This window comes from Canis lupus, chromosome 35, assembly GCF_048164855.1.
Source record: "Canis lupus baileyi chromosome 35, mCanLup2.hap1, whole genome shotgun sequence".
Classification (NCBI taxonomy): Eukaryota; Metazoa; Chordata; class Mammalia; order Carnivora; family Canidae; genus Canis; species Canis lupus.
In genome coordinates, this window is record NC_132872.1 from 18428092 (window position 1) to 18449125 (window position 21034).

At 37.0% G+C, this 21034-nt stretch overlaps 1 protein-coding gene across 14 annotated transcripts in view; it reads right to left on the reverse strand.

Moving 5' to 3' along the window:
* Positions 1–21034, reverse strand: part of BBX (BBX high mobility group box domain containing) — a 271116-nt gene that overhangs the window by 156138 nt on the left and 93944 nt on the right. For 13 of the 14 annotated variants that reach the window (XM_072811926.1, XM_072811931.1, XM_072811930.1 and 10 more), the window contains one exon: positions 5492–5565. The gene's annotated coding sequence lies outside the window, so the exon portion shown is untranslated. The other variant, XM_072811924.1, reaches the window with a different exon arrangement.

The following is a 21034-nucleotide window of genomic DNA, read 5'->3' on the forward strand; positions in this document are numbered from 1 at the left end:
TCCTTTCCCCAGCTTACTTCATTATGCAAATATAGTATAGAATACATATAACATAAAATATGTTATAGGTAAAGCTTAGTAGTCTATTAGCAACCAAATTTTTGTGGAGTCAAAGGGTTCCACACAAAAGGGTTGCTCCTAACGCCAACATTGTTCAGGGGATAACTCTCTATGCCATTTCCCTGTTTGAATTCAAAACTGATTCATAAAGTAAAAGAAAACTGCCTTAAAAAATATGAATTGGCTTGATTATAGTAAACAGAAACAGATATAACCCAAAAGAGTAATTGAGTTATTTTTCAACCTAATTTTCAAATACATTCTATTCCTAGAACCAATGAGTACACATAGAAATCAATTTTTCAATGATGTAATTCCTCCATTATACAAATCACTCTGATTTTCAGTTCTTAGACTTGATTCTTTCACTTCAAAGAAACTCATTTCCATGCAGTACTTCAAAGTGTAAGAAATATGAATTCAGTAATTTCAAATGCCTCCCACCCCAATGATCCAAAGTTTTTAGAATTTTAGACTGTAATAAATGAGGTTTTCTTGTTTACAAATTCACCAAAAGTATTTTTTAACTTTCACTTTACTCTTGGGTACAAAAATAAATAAATAAAACCCAACTATGTCTGTTAAGAACTGCATTAGTAGCCCACCAATTCATAAGCTGAAGCCCTACAGGCCAGGCCGAAGTGTCTGTACTTGGGAGACAGGCCCTAAAAGTAGGTAAAGGTTAAGTAAGGTCATAGGGTGGGACTGTTATCCAATAAAACTGGTATCCTTTAAAGAAGGGGAAGTGACACTGGAGCTCACTCTTTCCACATACAGATAAAAAGCCCTGTGACTACACAGAAAGAAGGTGGCCATCTACAAGCCAAGAAAGGGAGACCTCCCCAGAAACAGAATTTGCCTGCACCCTGATCATGGACTTTAGACCCCAGAATTGTGAGAAAATAAATACCTATTGTTTGAGCCACCCAGTCTGTGGCATTTTGTTATGGCCGGCCAAGCAGACTATGTAGTCTCTAAAACTGAAGAGCTTACATTTTTTAGGTAGTTTTACTCTACTGATAATCCAGCTGAATGAGTAACTGACAGCTACAAAGATGGCCCGTTTATTTAATTTTTTTTAATTTATTCATGAGAGACACAAAGAGAGCCAGAGGCAGAGACACAGGCAGAGGGAGAAGCAGGCTCCATGCAGGGAGCCCCATGCGGGGCTCGATCCCGGGACTCCAGGGTCATGCCCTAGGCCAAAGGCAGACGCCAAACTGCTGAGCCACCCAGGGATCCCCTGGCCCGTTTATAAGGAGAAGAATTTGAAACAATTTCAAGAATAATTTACTCCCCCAAATTATTTTACTTACATGTTTTTTGAAATTAAACAAATGAAACAGTCATTTAAGAAATAGCACACAGCGTTGACTCTTAAGAGAGATGGACTATGTTGTGCCTGATTCTGAGAACATGAGGGGAAAATGTCAACAGAGAAGGGTTTTGAAGCAGTCTAAATAATTTAACCCTCATTGGAAAACAGTACCATAAAAATCTTGAGATAGAAATGCTGTTTCTTTTTAAACCAAATAGCATTTGCTCTACATGGTGAGGAAAATTTCAGGGGCGCCAGAGTGGTTCAGTTGGTTAAGCGTCTGCCTTTGACTCAGGTCATGATCCCAGGGTCCTGGGATGAAGACTCACATTGGGCTTCCTGCTAGGCAGGGAGTCTGCTTCTCCCTTTGCCTCTCCCCCTGCCTGTGTGCACACACTTTCTCGCTCTCTTAAATAAATAAAATCTTTTACCAAAGAGAGGAAAAGAAAATTTCAGTGGTACTATCCCCACATCTTGTACCTCACTTTATCAAATTTGATTTGATACTGATCTCATTAATATTCAGAGTGAAGAACATATGTCTACATTTGGCAGTTATACTGTCCTTAAAACTCCTATATTTTCAGTGGCAAGAAGTGAATTATTAGATCATAGAGTGGCTAATATATCTGTAGGATTCACCCTTTCTTTCTGTGTTAAGAATGAAGTCACTCTGTATTTTCAGTAGAACTGTAGAAGAATACATTAGATTCTTAAGCATTCAGGCAATATATTAATACCTTTGGAGGTGTGTGTCTGGGTTTATATATAAATACACAAACATATTTCACACATACATACACCGTCACATGTCTATAAAAGGTATTTTATAGTGCGTTCAAGATTCCTGACCTCTGACCAGTTTTCTTTTTTTAGTACCATTTCTTGAGTGCTTCCTATGTGCCAGGTGCTACGTCGGGCACTTGACATATTTCATTTAATTCTCACAGTCCCACGAGGTAGAGATCATTATCCCATATTAAGATGAGAAAACAAAGTTTCAGAGAGGTTAAATAACTGCCTAAATTCTTTCAATTAAAAAGCACCAGAACTAGGATTTATGCTAAAGTTTTTCTGAATCCACAGATTCAGTCCCCCCCCCCATCTTAAGGAACTATAAACTATCAAACAAAGCATCGTTTGCATACTCCTACATTTTTAAATCATCTTAATCCACATAGGTCTGGTAGTAATATCTTATAATACCTGTGGGATTACTCAAACCAATATTGGCTAAGGAGTTCGGTGTGCCTACTCATTTTCTAGATGATTATGGAAACAATAATGCATAGCTCCTGTATAATGATTATGATCTCAGTTGGAGGACCTTAGAAAACTCCTGGAATACAACTGTTAACCTTTCTACAGAGTCTGCATTCTTTCTAGGATGGTTCTTAAAACTGATCTTAAGTAAAAGCATTTGACTACTACTGCCTGGTAAAATTATTGTATTACCCCTGGATTAAGCAACTGACTCTTGCTTGGGTTCGGGTCATGATCTCAGGGGTCATGAGATCAAGCCCCCCATCACACTGGGCACGGGAACCTGCTTAAGATTCTCCCTCTCTCTCTCTGCCCCTGCTCAAAAAAACAATAAACAAAAACAAAAATTATCTACATCACAATAATGTAAGTCTACTATATACACTAGAACCCTTTATACTCCATGATGGGAAGAGTTCTAACATTTGAAATATGAAGAAACTCTTGAACTGTGCAAATTCCTCAGTCCTTAAAACTTGTCACAGATAGGGCATCATAGCTCAATGAGTTCTATATAACAAAAATGAAAAGTTTCGTGGTCAAATAATTTTACACGTTAAAGAGATTCACTGGAAATTATGGACTTCTTGGAAGCTTAATATACGACATGCACTCTTGTCTCTCTAGAAGAGCCATAGGTGGGATGCAGATATTATAGTTAAAATATGAACTGTGCCTCCTGATCAGACTTTCCCTACCCCATCCCCTTAAAAGGCCACTCCTATCCTGTGACATAGCAGTTGACCATGCGACATGCTTTGGCTAGTAAAATGAGAGGTAATGACATGTGCTACTTCTGACCAACAATTTTAAGAGTCACATTTCTACCACATTCCTTTTTTCCTTCCACCTTGAAAGGGTTATGCATCCCAGAGAGGTTGCTCCTTTAGCTTTGGTCCAGGAACGAAGACAACATTGAGCACAGCAGCAGTAGATTCATCAAGATGAACAAGAGTGAGAAATAAAGTTTTACTGTTATAAACCACTAAGATTTGGGGACTCTGGATAATGAAACATAACTTTGCCTAAGCTGAATGATATAATCATGTTTCCTAGATTTACTGGACCCTGGAATCCTTTGGCCATGTAACATCTTCCAGGATTTGCTTCCTAAATTACTCCTGGTTTCATATGACATCTTTTCTATTCTATTTCTTAATACTGTATGTAAGATGATCATAAATGTAAGCTAGAAATATACAGTGTCATCTTAAGCTTCTTAAATTTTATCAGCAATTTGAATTTGTATCAATTTTTACAGTCAATAAAAAATATTTTATTGAAATAATCTGACATTCAGAAATCATTGATCACATGGCCACTTAGGTAAAGACTGCCATACTAATGCTGATTAACAATTCGGTTTTCTGAACAGATCAGATAAAGTGTCCAGTTTTACTTTCTATAGATGTATTCATATTCAGCAAACTTAGAATACTGCTACAAATCTAATTTTCTTTCAACCTCACTACATTCAACTCCCTTTTGGATTAACAATTAACATATTTAAAATTCCAGTATCAATATTCAACTATTCTGTAGTCTATTCTGCTGACCCAATAAAACCAAAATCAACTGGATGATAACTGGCACTCAATCCAGAATTTGTATTTGAAACTTAATTGTGCCTTAAAGGATAGCACAGAAAGGAGGATAAATGATTAACTAAATCTCAGTCTTCTCACTGGTATTAAAATTTTGTTGGTGTTTAAATATCCTAGGAAATACACATTCAAGCTAAATTGTACATATTTTACTATGTATTTAATCTTAGATAATGACATTCAGAAGAATGACTCAGAGGCCTTTTATTTATACTCATATGATAAAAGCAGTATTCATATATATATTTACTAAAACACGAAGGTAGCCATAGATATTTTAGACAGATTTGAAAAGCTAACAAATCAAAATACTTAAAGACAGGAAAGATTTAAGATAAACTTTCAATTACTCAAAAAATTAAAGAATAAGTTCATGTTCTGAAAACTGCAACTAAACAATATTTATTATCTTTGTTCATTTTAATTTACTTCAAATTCCTGTCTTTAAATCACCAGTTCACCATCAAGTGTTCAGACATCAATAAAGCAATCATACATTTTATTACCAGATTGAGATAACTCAGCATTTAAGTAATCATTATTAAAATTAATCTTAAAATACTATTGCCATATCTTAAAACCATTAAAAACTTTTCTCCCAGAAACAGCTTTGAAAATAACTTATGTACAAGGGGACAGAATTATAGTAATCTGAGTTTCAGAGTCTGATATAATTTGTCACATAGATATTTTACAACCTCAACTTTTTCTTCACTGGGTGGTTCATATTCAAAACAGTTTCATAACACTGCTATACCTTCCTCTATTATTTTTAACAGATTAAAACAAACACCTCATAATGCTTTGATACTGGCTCACTTTTCAATCAAAGCCAAAGGCAGTACAAACAAAAATAGCTTATGAGGAAGAGATCGATTTAATATTTATTTAGGCATGTAACCTCTACGTATTCAAGACTTGAATAAATTGACTTCTCACCAACAGCAGCAGATTACTGTGGAGAAACAAATCAGATTTTGAAATAGGTAATTTTTAAAAATTCATGATTTTAACGGAAAATTTTACTTACTTGATGATGGAGATTAAAACATCACTTTAAAAAATAGTAAAAAATTCACAAACAAAACAAAACAAAACACCACACAAAATTATCACACTTCCCTGATCAATATGGAAAGTGAATGCATCAGATGGGAAAGAGTTGAAACCAACTCTGACAGCACATAGTTCTTGACTGCTTCACTGCTTCTAGGTAAGTAAGATACACCTGCAGTACTGCTCTTACCGGTCAAGTCAAGACTTTCCATTGTGATTTTAATGGAACATCAGAATTTCCAGCTTCTGTGATGCAGCAGGATTCTGTGAAAGACCCAGAGCAAAGTGGTTAAATAGTGAGCCAAGAAGGGCTTTCAAACAAGGCTGACACTGTCCTTTGGCAAAATTATACGCCCCCCGAATGAATAATAGCCAAATAATCAAAACTAGGCAAATTATTAAAAATTTCTATGCTAACACTATTTAGAGAAAGTGGCCCGAAGTGTTTATTGTCAACTTTAATTAACAAAAAGACAGTCATTAACATCATTCAATGGGAATTCTGAATTTAGAGTTACAAAGATTTACAGGCAATCATTTCTCAGGTTTTTAGCTAAAATTACAGGCAAATTCTCTGAAAAAACAGGATGTTAAACTGACATCCTAACTAGATTCAAGTCATTTTAAATGACTGGCCCAACCCAACCAGATAATTGTGCTTCATATATTAATATCATGTAATTTATCTTTTAAGTGTTTTAAGGATCATGAGTGAATAATACTTTTTTTTTTTTTAAGGTGAGTAGGGGGAGACATCCACAGAAAAAAAATGTTACCAAAAAAATTACTTTCTAGCTGAAAGTGATGAAGTAACTATAGGAAAGAGGATCAAAATCAGCAAAAGGCTGTCCGCAAAAATTAAATGGAACATTTTAATTATACTGCAAATATGGACATATGCCTGAACTGTATCACTTTTAAGAATAAGTTATTTCAGTTTCTATGTGAGATACATTTGTTTATAGTTTCTCGAATGCTTCAATGATCATACTAAATTCACACTCAACCAAGAGAGACAATTTCCTACCCCACTTCAGATTATGATATTTCTTTACAATTAGCAGGCTCTAACACACCCTACTGGATGTGAAACCGGATATCACCTACTGGCTTACAGCTCTACTGAAGTTTTTTTCCCTAATCAGCCACCACGACACGGAAGAACTTACATTAAATATAAAAAATGAGTAATGATTCATCTGAGAAATCCTTTCTAGACTTAGATGATTCAGTTGTCACCCAGTGCTACTGCAGATAACAATAGCTAGAAGCAATGAATAAAATATTAAATGGTCTCATGTGGTTTCATACAAGATACTACTCATTCATCCCTATTTTTTAAAACGAGTATGGATGAAAAAATAAATCCAGATCTTTGAAGCAAACTACAAAGGACACATGTGAATACCTTCTAATTAAATGACTATGTGTTTACTAAGGAAACGTACAATTCCAAAATTCAAGGAGTGGTGTAGAAGTCTATTCTTAATGATCATAAAACAGGCAACTAACATTATTAAAAATACGGTTTTAAAAAATAGACTCTCATATATCTAATTACATAATTTTCTTCATTTAATCCATAAAAGCCAGTACAGAAAAGAACCATTAAGGGATCCCTGGGTGGCGCAGCGGTTTGGCGCCTGCCTTTGGCCCAGGGCACGATCCTGGAGACCCGGGATCGAATCCCATGTCGGGCTCCCGGTGCATGGAGCCTGCTTCTCCCTCTGCCTGTGTCTCTGCCTCTCTCTCTCTCTGTGTGACTATCATAAATAAATAAAAAAATTTAAAAAAAAAAAAAAAGAAGAAAAGAACTGTTAAAATAAACAGTGTAAAAAAAAAAAAGAGAGAGAGAGAGAGAAAGAAAAACTGTAAAATAAATGACTAAATCATGAATAACTATAAAAAACTGTCAGATAAACAAATTGGCATAAATGAAAAGAAAACTTTATACTGCCAAAACTGGGGAAGGAGGGCCCATCCTTACTTGATGGTGTGCATTTAATTCTTACTCTGGTTTGAAGACTTGTTTACTTTTTGTTTTTAGTTTAAGAAGTGAGCACATGGGATCCCTGGGTGGCTCAGCGGTTTAGCGCCGCCTTCAGCCCAGGGCATGATCCTAGAGTCCCAGGATCGAATCCCATATCGGACTCCTTGCATGGAGCCTGCTTCTCCCTCTTCCTGTGTCTCTGCTTCTCTCTCTCTCTCTCTCATGAATAAATAAATTTTAAAAATCTTTAAAAAAAAAAAAGTGAGCATATGCTATCTGAGAAATAAAATATGCTAACATTTCCTGTATACAGAACTTCTTTTAGGAGCTCAGAAATAAATTCTCAACTAATCTATCTATATAAACCATAACTATACCTTATTTTGACTACCATTCTGTAATTTATCAACTGTGATACAACCATCTCTGGATAAGTCAGGACGAAGAGGTAAGGAGGCTGACAATGCTGGTATGCTGTGACCAAGAGGGGTTTTAAAATTCAGGGTAACAAAGAAATCTTGTTGAACTTAACGGACTAGCAGAAGCCAGGGAATCAGCCATGGAGTAGAGGTCAATTTCAAGGCTGAAGATCCTGCCTGAGACAGACTCCCTTTGAGTTCTCTGATAGCCAACCTCAGAGACTCCAGATTTTATCTGGCTCTTACAAATACCCACGAGTAGTTTCAGAAAAGCAGTTTCAGCATAAGCTGCTCTGCATTTAAGTTACAAATCCTTTACAAGGTTCTGATTCGATGGAAAGGGGTGGCTGTGTGATGGGTCTGGACCGGGGGTGGGGGGACCTGGGGGAGATGCCTAGGCATGAAGACAGCCCTGCAGAATGGAGAGTTGAGCGTGCACTTCCACCAGAGCCAGGACAGACCTTCGCCTCAGGTCATGGTCAGGAGGCCCGTGTTCTCTGAGTCCCACCTTGGCTTCCTCTCAACCCTCACTCTCATCCTTAGTTTACACTGCCTCATTAAGACTCTGTGCCCTTCCCCTTTTCAAGGCCTGTTTCCCACCCGTGACCCTGCCATCCCCAGAGGATGCATACCTCGCCGGACTGTTCAGCCACAGATTAGGATTCCCTCTGCGAAACTGTATGGCAGGTGGGAGAACGATCTATTAATATCTATTATTTACCTCTTAACCACAAATTGGACATCTGACTTGGCATGTGAAAAACCTATCTTAAAGATCGGGCCTCAGCAACCACTAAACGATCCCAAAGCAACTGGCTTTCTGGCACAGCTTACACATTGCCCCTTGGGGTGCTACGTTTTGAAAGGCTTATTATACTAAAAAAAAGGTGAGGTGCCACTTCTTAGAATGAGACAGACTCCCAATTAGTGTTAATGTACAGTATAACATTCAAAGGCACATCACGGTAAAACCCCTTCTATGCCAACACTGTGTGTTTTGCACCCTAGTGTCATTACTACCCCGTCGGTGCAGAAGGGACTCCAAGGCAACCATGTTGCCCACTTATATGGAAGAATATTTTATCCCCATGAATGACTGCTTTTCTGATGTTTTCATCAATTCTCTGGGTAATAGATTAAGCTTTAACTAACTCATTTTCATACATAACCTTAATTCAATCAAGCTCAATAAAAGTCATTCTGGACTGCAATTATTTGCTAAGGAACAATTACATTCAAATGGAAAAAAAATTTTGTTAGGCATGATACAATGCCATGGTACAGATGCCTCTCCATTTATGGCACCAGAAACAACAACAAAAATAGCCAAACTGCTAGAAAAGGAAATAGATTTTTTCCTCATCCTCCTGAACCTAGGATACTCCTGGTTTTACACCTGAAGAAAACAAAAAACAAAAGGGAGAAGCCAAGAAAGCACATTTGAAAATTATTATTTTCAATGCTTGCGCTTTTGAAAGAGACTGTGTTTCTACTCTAAGAGTGAGTCTGACCTCTGAGAGCCAAAACAAGTCCAGGTCACAAATAACAGTCTTTATACCTACACTGTCACTAAATCTTTCCCTAGTTTCCTCCATTTGCCCTGGAACATGTATTCCAATCCCCATACTTTACAATGCAGGGTTTTCTTAAAAGAATTTTACTGTCTTAGAACTATTTTTTTTACCTGAGTACAATTTTTAGATTTTTCCCATCTCACTCTTTTATATACTATATGCTTACAAATAAAACTTAAGGGCAGCCCTGGTAGCGCAGCGGTTTAGCGCCGCCTGCAGCCAAGGGTGAGATCCTGGAGACTCTGGATCGAGTCCCACGTCAGGCTCTCTGCGTGGAGCCTGCTTCTCCCTCTGCCTGTGTTTCTGCCCCTCTCGCTCTCTCTGCATCTCTATAAATAAATAAAATATTAAAAAAAAAAACTTAAATACAAATGCCAAGCTCTCCCTTCTGTAGAATACAACATAGTCCAGGGATGTAATGAAAGCCTTCCCTGTCCTCTGTGTGCCTAAGGCCTCCCACCCACCCCACTCTATTGCATACCCCTTTAATCTCCCCAACAGTGGCATCAGTAGCACAGTCCTGAAAAGGCATACCAACTGTTTTGCAATTTTGGCCAGTGAATTGCACATCTCAGGTCACTGTGGTGCACCAAAGGCCAAGGGATGCTTTTTTTTCCCTAGAAATAAGCTGATAGTCTGACTTCCAGTTAAGTCACTTCCTGAAATAAAATATCTTCATATGAACAAAGATAAATGCAGAGAGAGATATATATATACTTATACCCACATACATACACATACACATATACACATACATATATATGCTTTTTAACAAGTGCTGTCTTTATTCATACATTATATTGCCAACACTTTTGTTAAAATCTTCATACTTGAAACCTAAATCACAGCTATTTCACAGGCATTTTGGCCAGGTACCAATCTTTAACAGATATTACAAGTGTCAGCTATACTGAAAATGGAAATCTCTTAAAAGAAATTGCAAATCTGAAGTACCTCTTTGTCACCTTCCCACCCCTACCCTTGCATTTCCTCATGACCCAGGGCCTTTTGGCTGAGAAATCTTAAACACAGTAATAAAAGCAAAGCAAGAGTTCTCTAGATATCTGACAGTAAACCAAAGTAACTACTAAGTCATCACAGATTTGTCCATCTGTTTGGACTTCCCAGTAAGCTGTTAGAAAACACTACCAGGCAGAGACCAAAAATTCTAGCAATCACTATTTGACATGAACCTCTTAAAATAGCAAGATGAAAGATTCGGAAATCCTCTCCCTCTCAGCTCTCAATACTGACCCATTATAAAATTATGCTTTAAAAACTACCTGCCACTTAGCTGTATGCCAACAGCACAGAGATGCAAATGATCTAACCTTCTACAGCTTGAGAAATTATTAATGACCACCATGTATTAACACTGCAAAAGGTAGTATAGGAGGTGCTGTTTTTTAGAAGCTCATGATCTAGTTGGGTGATCACACTCACCCTCTGTCTCACATACACACCTAGACACAGTTAAGTAATAACAGCAATGTATGTCGAAATGGTAAGCCAAGAATTCAAAAGTTAGGATGCACAAGGGAATCTTTATGCAGAAGATGAATAAAGCTGGAACATGAAGCACTAGTGCAATTTAGGATACGGGAGAAAGGAGTGTTCCAGGGAAGAAGCATGCTGGAAGGGAGAGGAAACCGACCAGGCTAAGATGCAGGGTTCACATCAGAAAGTGGACCATGAAACATGGGTAGATGAGAAAGTAATGCAATTTGCTATTTTTTTTCCTCTCCATAGTCTCAGAGAACGGAGTATAGTTGGCATTGTAGTGTTCTGCAAAGCACACTGACCTCAAGGACCAAACCCTGCACCCACTATTGGCTACCCTGCAACCATGGGCCAATTCCTGGGACTCTGCATCTCCATCCCTCACCTGCAAAATGGAGATAACATTCCCTCCATCTCTAAAGGTTGCCTTAAGTTATTATAAGATATAAATACTAAGGGCTTGGCATAACAGTACATGCTCAATAAATGTTAATAATCTCAGTAGAGTTAAAACTAAATGATAGAAAAGCATTTAACAGAGTTGTGTTGTGAATGCACTGAAATTGGCCTTAAATATTCTCAGCACTTGGATGCTAAGTGAGTTGCTAGTTTTTCCAGTGGGGTTTTGCTGTAGATTTTGTTTTAATTTAGGTGGTTTTAACATATGTTTAACTCTGACAATCTGAACAGCCACTTTTTACTCCTAACAATTTCGAGGTACATTAGCTGATTTGATAATATGGATATTTTATTATAACGCTCATTTGCCATTAGATTGTTGTTTCAGGGACCATGGTAGAACCATGAATTTCTGCAGTTTCCAGAAGTAGAGGTGGAAAATGAATAGGCATTAGTCCCGTCAGCTGGCTTGGCAGGGAAGCACTGAATGCCTCTTTTATACTCTTGTGAACTATATAAATGTGCCTTTGACCTTCTCAGGCAGGGGAAATTGCACATTTAAGGCAGAAGGAGTTTCACTTCCAGGAAGAGTATAAAAACATGCTTGCCAGCAGCTACATCAGGAGTACCAACAGGGAACCCCCAGGTACTTTGGGAAGATTCATTAGCTCTATCAAGCCACTGAGCACTGAGCTGGAAAATAAAACGTTAGGATAATCTCGGCCCTGTGGGATAACGTGCCTATGCATTACGTGGGTTAAACCAAATAAACCCTGGCCTACACACTTTAGAAACTAGCCTGAACCTTCAGGGAGGCATTCTGTGAATAAAAGTCAGTGGAGAAACCGGAGGACCACCTTGTCCCTTGAAGAAAGGGTTCCTTTAACCTGCTTCCACCTCGACAGTAATTCACAATATATAGAAAATCACATTTACTTAAAAAACTTAGTACAAAGTCATTCAGTTAAAAAATGGAAGTTAGTCCTTTGTAATTTACATTAACTTTAAATCTGAGAGGTAAACGTCACTAGCATTTCCGTTTTTTTCTTGAATCAAATTGCACAATTTAAAGAAATATAAAAATATAACCAAATTGTGTGATATTATTAAAAAGCATACTTCGATTGAACTTTATATTGTGTGTGTGTGTATCTTTTTTAACCTGTACTATTCAAGAAAGACTCCTCGTCCCTTTCAAGTGCCTTAGTGTATATTTGGTAAATAGCTTAGCTTCAGAAAGACTCTGGTCCAGATATGTTAATTACAAGAATATTCCTGATATGAAAACACAAAGAATCTGTTCAAAGGTGACCCACAGAAAGTGTCAATACACTCTATTTGAAGTTATTTATTCACAAAGCAGTTGTTCCTGGGATCAATAATACTATGCAATGCTTACTTTAAATCAGAAAGATCTAAGAAACTTTCCCTAGAGGGAAACAGGGAAGTCCAATTACAATAAGACAAACCCAAAAAGGTTAAATGACTGGACAAAAGGTATTCACCTGGTTTGTGACCAATAAATACCCCAGGTCTCCATAGTGGTTTTCCTCCACACTACTAATCCTTCAGGATGTGACATCATTTCCCACTAGAGATTCCAGTAAGTCATGGAATTATAGATGCTGGAGGCATATGACAGCTGGAGTCCACTCCATTCAACCCCTTGCACCACAGCAATGTAGAGTCAGAGCTAGGCCAGAACCCAGGGCTCCAGTTTGCCACCAATAGAACAGCAGGATGCTCCAGACCAGGTTACATCAGATCCTTATTCTCCCTGTGGTCTTCAGAGCAATAATGTTCAGCTGGAAAAGGATCATAAAATAGGGCCTAACTTTCTACTCTCCAGGTTTGAAGGCTAGGGAATGCTTCTTGGCTTCTTTCCCCTTCCTACTCTATAAGGAGAGAATGATATTTTTTAGTTGTAGAAATGAGAATGCAAAATATCTCTGTGTTTCTAAATATTCCTATAAATACCTTGGAGTAAAAATGTTAAAGTTGATTTACGTGTGTGGAGGAAGGGAGTCTATGGGAACTCTGTACTTTCCACTTTTGTGGTAAACCTAAAAGTGTCCTAAAAATATAGAGTTTATTAAACTTCAAAAAATGTGAATGACAATGTACTTCATTCTAACAATATTAAAACTAAATACTGACTATGGGATACCTGGGGGACTCCGTTTTAAGCATCCAATTCTTGATTTTGGCTCAGGTCATGATCTCAGGGTCCAATTCTTGATTTTGGCTCAGGTCATGATCTCAGGGTGCTGAAATAGAGTCCTGCCTCAGGCTCTGCAATCAGCGGGAGTCTGCTTCTCTCCTTCTCCCTCTGCCCTTCTATCTCCCTCTCTCTCGTTAAAATAAATAATTACAGTTTTTTTAAATTAAATACTGACTAAAAATGACAAGATGGACTGCTGAATCGCTCAGTCAGTTAGGCATCTGCCTTTGGCTCAGGTCATGATCCTGGGTCCTGGAATGGAGCCTTGTATTTTGCTCCCAGCTCAATGAGGAGCCTGCTTCCTCCTCTCCCTCTGCCACTCCCCATGCCTTGTGCTCTCCCTCTCACATACGCATCTTCTCTCTCTCTCTCTCAAATAAATAAATAATAAAATAAAAATGACAGGACAATGACAGTTGAGAATGTATAAACAGTTAACTCTCCTTTAAGTATGCTGACTCCCACCAGAAACACCTAGTACCGATTTAAATTACATCATCCATTAAAACTAAGCACATGCCCTACAACAACAACCTCTGTATAGTACAAATGCTCCACTAAGCCTCAATAAATGCCTCTGCATTAGCTGTTACTCCTCCTATGACAGTCAATATTTAAAGCAATATAAAATATTTGGTTCAAATTATACCAAATCAAAAAAAAAATCAAAGAAAATATTCTTAAAGTATTCCCACTGGTAAACACAAAGGAATCCTTTGTCACTGATTCCAGTACAGCAACCCTTTAGAGCTCACTGTTCTACAGCCCCAGGGGCCACTGATTACACGGAATACAAGGTGAATAGTTAAAGACGTATCCTGAAGCAGACCTAGAGACATCCGTAATAGCCATGGTTCACAAAACTGCTGGTAAATATTTTTAAATTTTAATTTTATAATTAACAAAATCAGATTTCCAAGTTAAAAAGGAAACTTATTGTAAAAGCCTTTTTTAAATGGGAAAGTAATCAGCCACAAAAGTGCATTTTTCTATACTGGCTTTTCTTAAGTAGATTATGAGACATAAATGTATTTGCCCACCCAGTGTACATGTATCTCCCACTTTCTGGTAAAAGCACTCTGATTTTTGGGAAAATTTTCCTCTTTGCTCACAGACCATGTACATTGGGTGGGACTAATCTAATTATACCCAAGTCTCAGGAATAGAAAGAGCACACAGGCTTGCCAATCAGCTTATTCCATCTACTCAGATACTGTGGCTGGGAGAGAAATGGGTATGAAACCTGAATCGGGGCACAATACAGAAAACAACAGATGTGTTACTCTCTACTATTACTAGCACTTAAAGCAAAAGGAGAAAAGAAAGTAGCACTTAAAGCAAAAAGGAGAAAAGAAAGTAGAATGATTACATTTTTGTTGCAAAAAGAGAAAAAGAATGTAAAAGTACAGGACCCCATACATACCTCCTGAAAAGAAATGAAAGGGAGCACTGACTTAATTTTACTTTATTTCAAATCCTAATTTCAACAAATTAATTCCAATTTTTGGGCACATTATGACAATCAGAGATGTTTAAATGTTCAACCTGTACTCCTGCAACTACTAATTTCTCTTTTAATTTATATTTCCTATAAAGAAAAGACTCAGGTTTCAGCAAAAAGACTGAAAGACTGGCTAATGTTAATCTGACATCTAAAACCAATTCTACGGGCATTTCCCATGTCTTGAAATTTGTTATGTGTGCTTTATGCTTATGTACATAGATAGTGGCACACAATTCATTTTTCCATGCTTGAAATTATATATTTTCTTAGGTTAAGGAAGAGGAGGAAAACATAACATGGGATAGTTGGGAATACAACGTTTTGATTTGTGATAGTTACCGTGCAGATTTCTAGGAGGAGGGGAATAAAAATAACAACCAATTTCTGAAGAATTAAAATATGATACCAAAACTATTCTATAAACAATTTTTTAAAGGGAATCTACTTTGTAATTTGACTTACTTTTATAGTCATACTCAATAAAGAACCAAAGAGTTGGGTATCATATAATGTACTGGAAATTATTTTCTTTACAATTATCTCTCATATCAGCTTATTTGACCCAGGCCTTTTTCATAAAAGTTGAACATAAATATGTGATGTGTTTACCTATGAACATACACATAAAACCAAAAATCTCAACTTCTAAATACTGAATTCTATGGTTACTCAGATTTCCAGAGAGTTTGCTATAATTTAAAAGCAACAACACAAGTACTTGTTCCCTACTTTGAAGGTAAGATCAGGAAGATAAGGAAGTATCATTTAAATGTAAATTCAGACCTAGGATATACTTCTAAACATTAGCTGTATCAACAATGCTTTTATATTTTTCAGAGGTGCCAAAAACCTGATCCAACAACACCGTTAAAACTCAACTTCAATTTGAGTTGAAAAACTCTACTTTAGGGGTGAACAGATACAGGAAGAATAGGAATAAATTGTGGATTCTGATTCTGGCGTGTAATTCATAGTCTTCCATGAATCTAGTCGGCATCAAGAGTTTTATATAAAGAAGCTTGGGGAAGCTTCAAGATACAGTCTACAATACAGACTTGATTAGATTTGAAATTTTATAGTTTATATAGTAAAACCTGCAACAAAGTTCATTATTTTTGCTAGCAAGATAATTTTAATTAACTAATTAGTTTCCTTTTATCCCATACTTCACTCTCATTCTGCTTCCTCCCTCCAAAGCAACCATTTTAATGTGTGTATGGAGTGTTTTTAAAGTGTGCTATTTTTACACAGAACTGAAAATGGCACATCAGATAAACAGAGGTAGAGGAGAGGACAGACACTATTAAAGGAACTCACTTTTGTAGTTTCAATATGAGAAATCAAATAACACTTCTACTTATTTGCTGAGCTATTCTTTCTTTCTCAGAACAAAATGGAGTTGAAAATTCAATTCTCTGCCCATCCCACCTTCACCACCACTCTGAACTGGGTAACCCAACTCTTGGTAAAAAGGATGATAGGAATTAGGGCAGGAAAAGAGATGGCAATGATAAGGCTAATGTGAACCTGATAATACCAATATATCACATGATACATATTTCAGGAATACTACAAAGCAGCTGTAACCAGAACGTTACATTTCATTGGAAGGTTCTAAGAAACATCATAGTTTCTGCCCCATGAACATTCAACTGCTCAACAAAGAGTCTCAACAAACACAGAAGTGTTTGGTTCATGTGTGACATGAATATTTAAAATTAGAAGAAGAAAAGTACTATAGAACTGATCCTAAGCAAAATTAAAGCTGAGGTTTGGTATCTTCAAACTTTCTTCACAAATCTTCTCCTCTCCCCCCAAAGATTCTTCACCCTACCACAAGTACTAGCAAGTTTCACTCCACCATCCTCCACATCAAAACCTGCTTTTACATGAATGACTGAGAACATTTACAATATTGAGGAGTAAAATTTGCATGCTAACAGGCACTATTAAATTTAAGTTAAAAAATCTCTAAATGCAGAGTAATAAAAGTAGGTAAGTAACATGAAAGCACATCCACAGATTGATATGTAAGCACTGAATTCTTTGTTTATACCACTGAAAAATAACAGGTAAACTTAGTAGCATCAATTGTAACAAATAAAAATCAGAAAGCAGAGAACAGGGGATGCCTACCTTAACTGAAAAGCATGTAAAAAGACATATTGCAATAGAAGTTAGCAGTGTAAAGTACTCAAAAAGAAACTAGAATTAGAAGAACTACATCGTTCAGCAAGGAAGGGCGAGAGCCCACTCTACCCAGGGTTGTCTGTATCAGGTGAGGACGGAGAACTCAGAGTGCCTCTGGACCAGATCAGGGGCTGAGCAACCCTATTGGGGGCAGAATGGCTGAAGGAAAAAAAAATGTTACACTGGAAAAGAAGAAATGCTGTTACATACCCTTTTGGAGTCTCATGAGGAAGAGGTATCAGTTATAATTTTATAAGGTGGTGTCAGACTTTAAAGCTGTAATCAATTAACAGATGTTTCTAGGAGGCAGTCTGGGGTGTTCAGCCGGAGGAAACACTTTCTAACTGTTAGATCTGTCCAAAAATGAAGTGAGTTTCTCTTGGATATTTTTCCATCCATGGAGATATTCAAGCAGAAACTTTAGTAGGAGTTATTACATGGGGATTCACATAGGGCACTGATGACTGAGCTCTATGCCTTAGTCTAAGACCCAAGCATTCCAAGATTCTCTAGTTTTCTAAAATCAAAGCAAGTGAGAGCTAGAAGCCATGAGGCTTGAAATCCATTTATGCCCAGAAGTCATGGTGCCCAGCAACCAGAGCTCTATGTCTTTGTTCCAAGTGCCCAATGTGCTAGTGCAATAATACAGAACAAAGGAAAGTTTAGTTATTTGTACTTTAAATTACAATGAAGCCAGTAGTAGTCAAATTGTTTAGACAACTAAAAAAAACTGTCATATGCTAGGTTCTAATTAAAACACAATACAGATCTTTTCATATAACCAAAGATTTAATATTAATACAATTCAATTATAACCTAAGTTATGCTCATATTGTTTCAAAGAATTGAAACTGATTAATATAAGAAATTCAAACCAAACAGTATTCTTATCTATATTCAAGAACTGTTCTTTGGAATCCAAAACACTTTACAGACATTCAAATCTATAAAAATTATTATAGTAATTGATAATAACAAGTCTTTATTCCCATTTTAATATATTTAGAAGACAGATGCACCAATAGCTATAGTTATACTCATCAACTTCACAAATAAGAAAAAAAATATTTCCAAGAAAATATTATCGGTGGGTAAATCAAACACAAAGCTTTTCTAAGTGTCTTTTATTAATCATTATTTTATTAACATCCCAAAAGATTAGGCTACTAGTTTAAGAGAGCAAAGAATTTGTCAGATATTCGCATTTGACTAGGGATCTTATTTTCTAATTTGTATCTTACAGATTTAGGTCCACATTTTTATTTCATTACCTTAGGAAATTTGCTTTTCAGCATATTTTTAGCTGAACTTGCAGGGTGGAAAAGGCACTCTGGGATTGAAGATCATGAGGTTAATATTTTGGTGGGATTAACAAACCTCATAATTGACTTCCTGAGGGAGTTTGCCATTGTTCCCTGCCAGAGGACATTCCCTTTCAGTTAAAATTCCACCGTACAGATAACTACTTTGGTACCTGCCTGGTGAATTCTTTTTGTAACTGAACATTTTTATTCTGTGAACCCTTCTCTAAAGGCTATCCCAAACACCTAACATAAGAGCAAAACACAAACTCTCACAACCCTACCTAACTTTTCAAATTTTATTTCCTCAGTAGAAATGAACTTTAAATAAATTATATGTAGATATACCTAGATACTTCCAAAAAGTGAAAAGGACTAATAAACAAGTAAAAATAAGCATTTCTAAGACTCCATGAAAGGTTCCTGCTAGGATCTGTAATAGAGACAGGTTAGCATGCCCTTGACTATCAGTGCTAAAGTAAGGCAATTAGATTAAGTAAGTATTCTAAAAACCATTTTCAATTTGGTTTGGAGCTGAGCAAAGGATCTCTTCCCATAAATGAATTTTTCTTAAAATGATAGGTTATATGCAAACATAACTTAAAAAGTTTTTAAATACATACAATTTTAAGTAACTATTATTGATATTTATTATGGTTAAAAGTAAATTTTATAATTTATGGGTATAGGTCAGATAGGTAGCAACTGGAGAGGAGAGAAAAGGCCTTTGGTAGCTAGGAAAAATGATCTGGGATTGAAATGTCACTAGGGTACTATGGATAATGCAAAAAATAAATGCATATGCACTGGTAACATTTCTATGCAAGACACCCCTACTTAAAAAAAAAAAAAAAAAAAAAGACAATGTATTTTGTCTTTGTCAAAACAGAAGCCCCAAACTTGCTTTAAGTTAGCTTTTCCTTTTTAGTTGTTTTTAAGCTGATTCTAAGCAAGGAGAATGGTTTTAGCTCAAAATGGGAGAATAAAATTTATACTATGTATCAACCACAATCTTGCATAAAATCTAGATATCCTAAGCCAGAAGACTTATTTGAAACTGTAGTTCCCCACCCCCACCCCCCAACACTTAACTTTCTCCCACTGCACAGAAATTCTCTGGTTGACTATCTCATGCTTTCTTTTCATCTAAATATCTTCACTATTTTCATCCAAGTGGCTTACCATCAGCACGCCTGCCTGGGGCATTTTGTGAGGTAGATGTGATAAGGCCAACAACAGTCAGATGCACTGAGTGAAATGGGGGATGAACCCAAAAATGAGCCCAAGGGCTCATTGACAAAATGGGAATACCCTACTATCATGGAAAAGCTGAATGTCCAGGTGGTTACAAATGAGGAGGTAGCTAACACTATGTTCTAGTTGGCAGAGATCAGTTTATACTCCTTTCTTTTACATGGAATGTTCCATCGAATAAACCAGAAAACAGTTGAGCAGAGAGCAGGATTTGTGAATGATTCAAATACACATGGGTTAAACCTATAGTCTAGATGAGAGAGGTCATCTGAAGTGTCAGGGAACCCTCACAGCCTGATCTCTCAACAGTTCCCTGAGCTCAGCACTAAGGGAAGAGTAAGGAAAGTAGCCTGAGATTATTTTCAGGGGTCCATGGTGACCTGTTGTCAGGACATGCTAATCCTCAAGTTCCAAACTCCCTATGGAGCATGCTACAGCCTGCCAGGTGCCTACACCATTCTATGACTTTTCCTTACATTTACAATCCCTCGTATTTCAAAAGATCTCTACATACTGAAGCATATTTCACTCATTGAATTGTTTCCTTGGCCAGATCACATCCTTTTCTTTTTTTAAATGATCTGTACCCATAATGTGGGGGTCAAACTCACAACCCAGAGATCAAGAATTGCTCTACCTACTGATCCAGGCAGGCGCCGCTATCCTATTATTATTATTATTATTATTATTATTATTATTATTATTATTATTAAAGATTTTATTTTTAAGTAATCTCTACATCCAACATGGGACTTGAACTCACAACCCCGAGACCAAGAGTTGTATGCTCTACAGACTGAACCAGTCAGGCATCCCTATTCAATGGGAGCTTTATTTGAAGATTTTTATTATTATTATTCATGAGAGACACAGAAAGAGAGAGGCAGAGACCTAGGCAGAAGGAGAAGCAGCTCCCATGTGGGACTTCATCCCAGGACTTGAGGATCACGCCCTGAGCCTCAACAGCTGAGCCACCCAGGCAGGCTTCCCACTAGAACTGGTTTAAAAGTGAAAGGTACACTGACTACTTTGGTAGGTGACAGAAACAACAAATTCATCAGGACAGGGCCAACCCTATCTAAAAATCCAACATCACTTTCCTGCCTCCCTACCCCAGAAATATTAAGTGGTTCAGTTCAAAACATGTCAGTAGCCAAAATAATACCAGGTTTGCTTTTGTCTTCAGGGTTGGAGTGGTGAGAAGAGAGTACATTCAAATGCAAAGTGGTTGTGCTTACTCTGAGACATTTGTTTAATCATAACTTGTAGGGGCCTCAAAGTTTCCACAATGCAGCTTCCTTTTGAATCAACCACTTTCAACCAAGACAACAAACACAAGTAACAACTTTTGAAAATGCAGACTGAACAGCCACTTCCTACC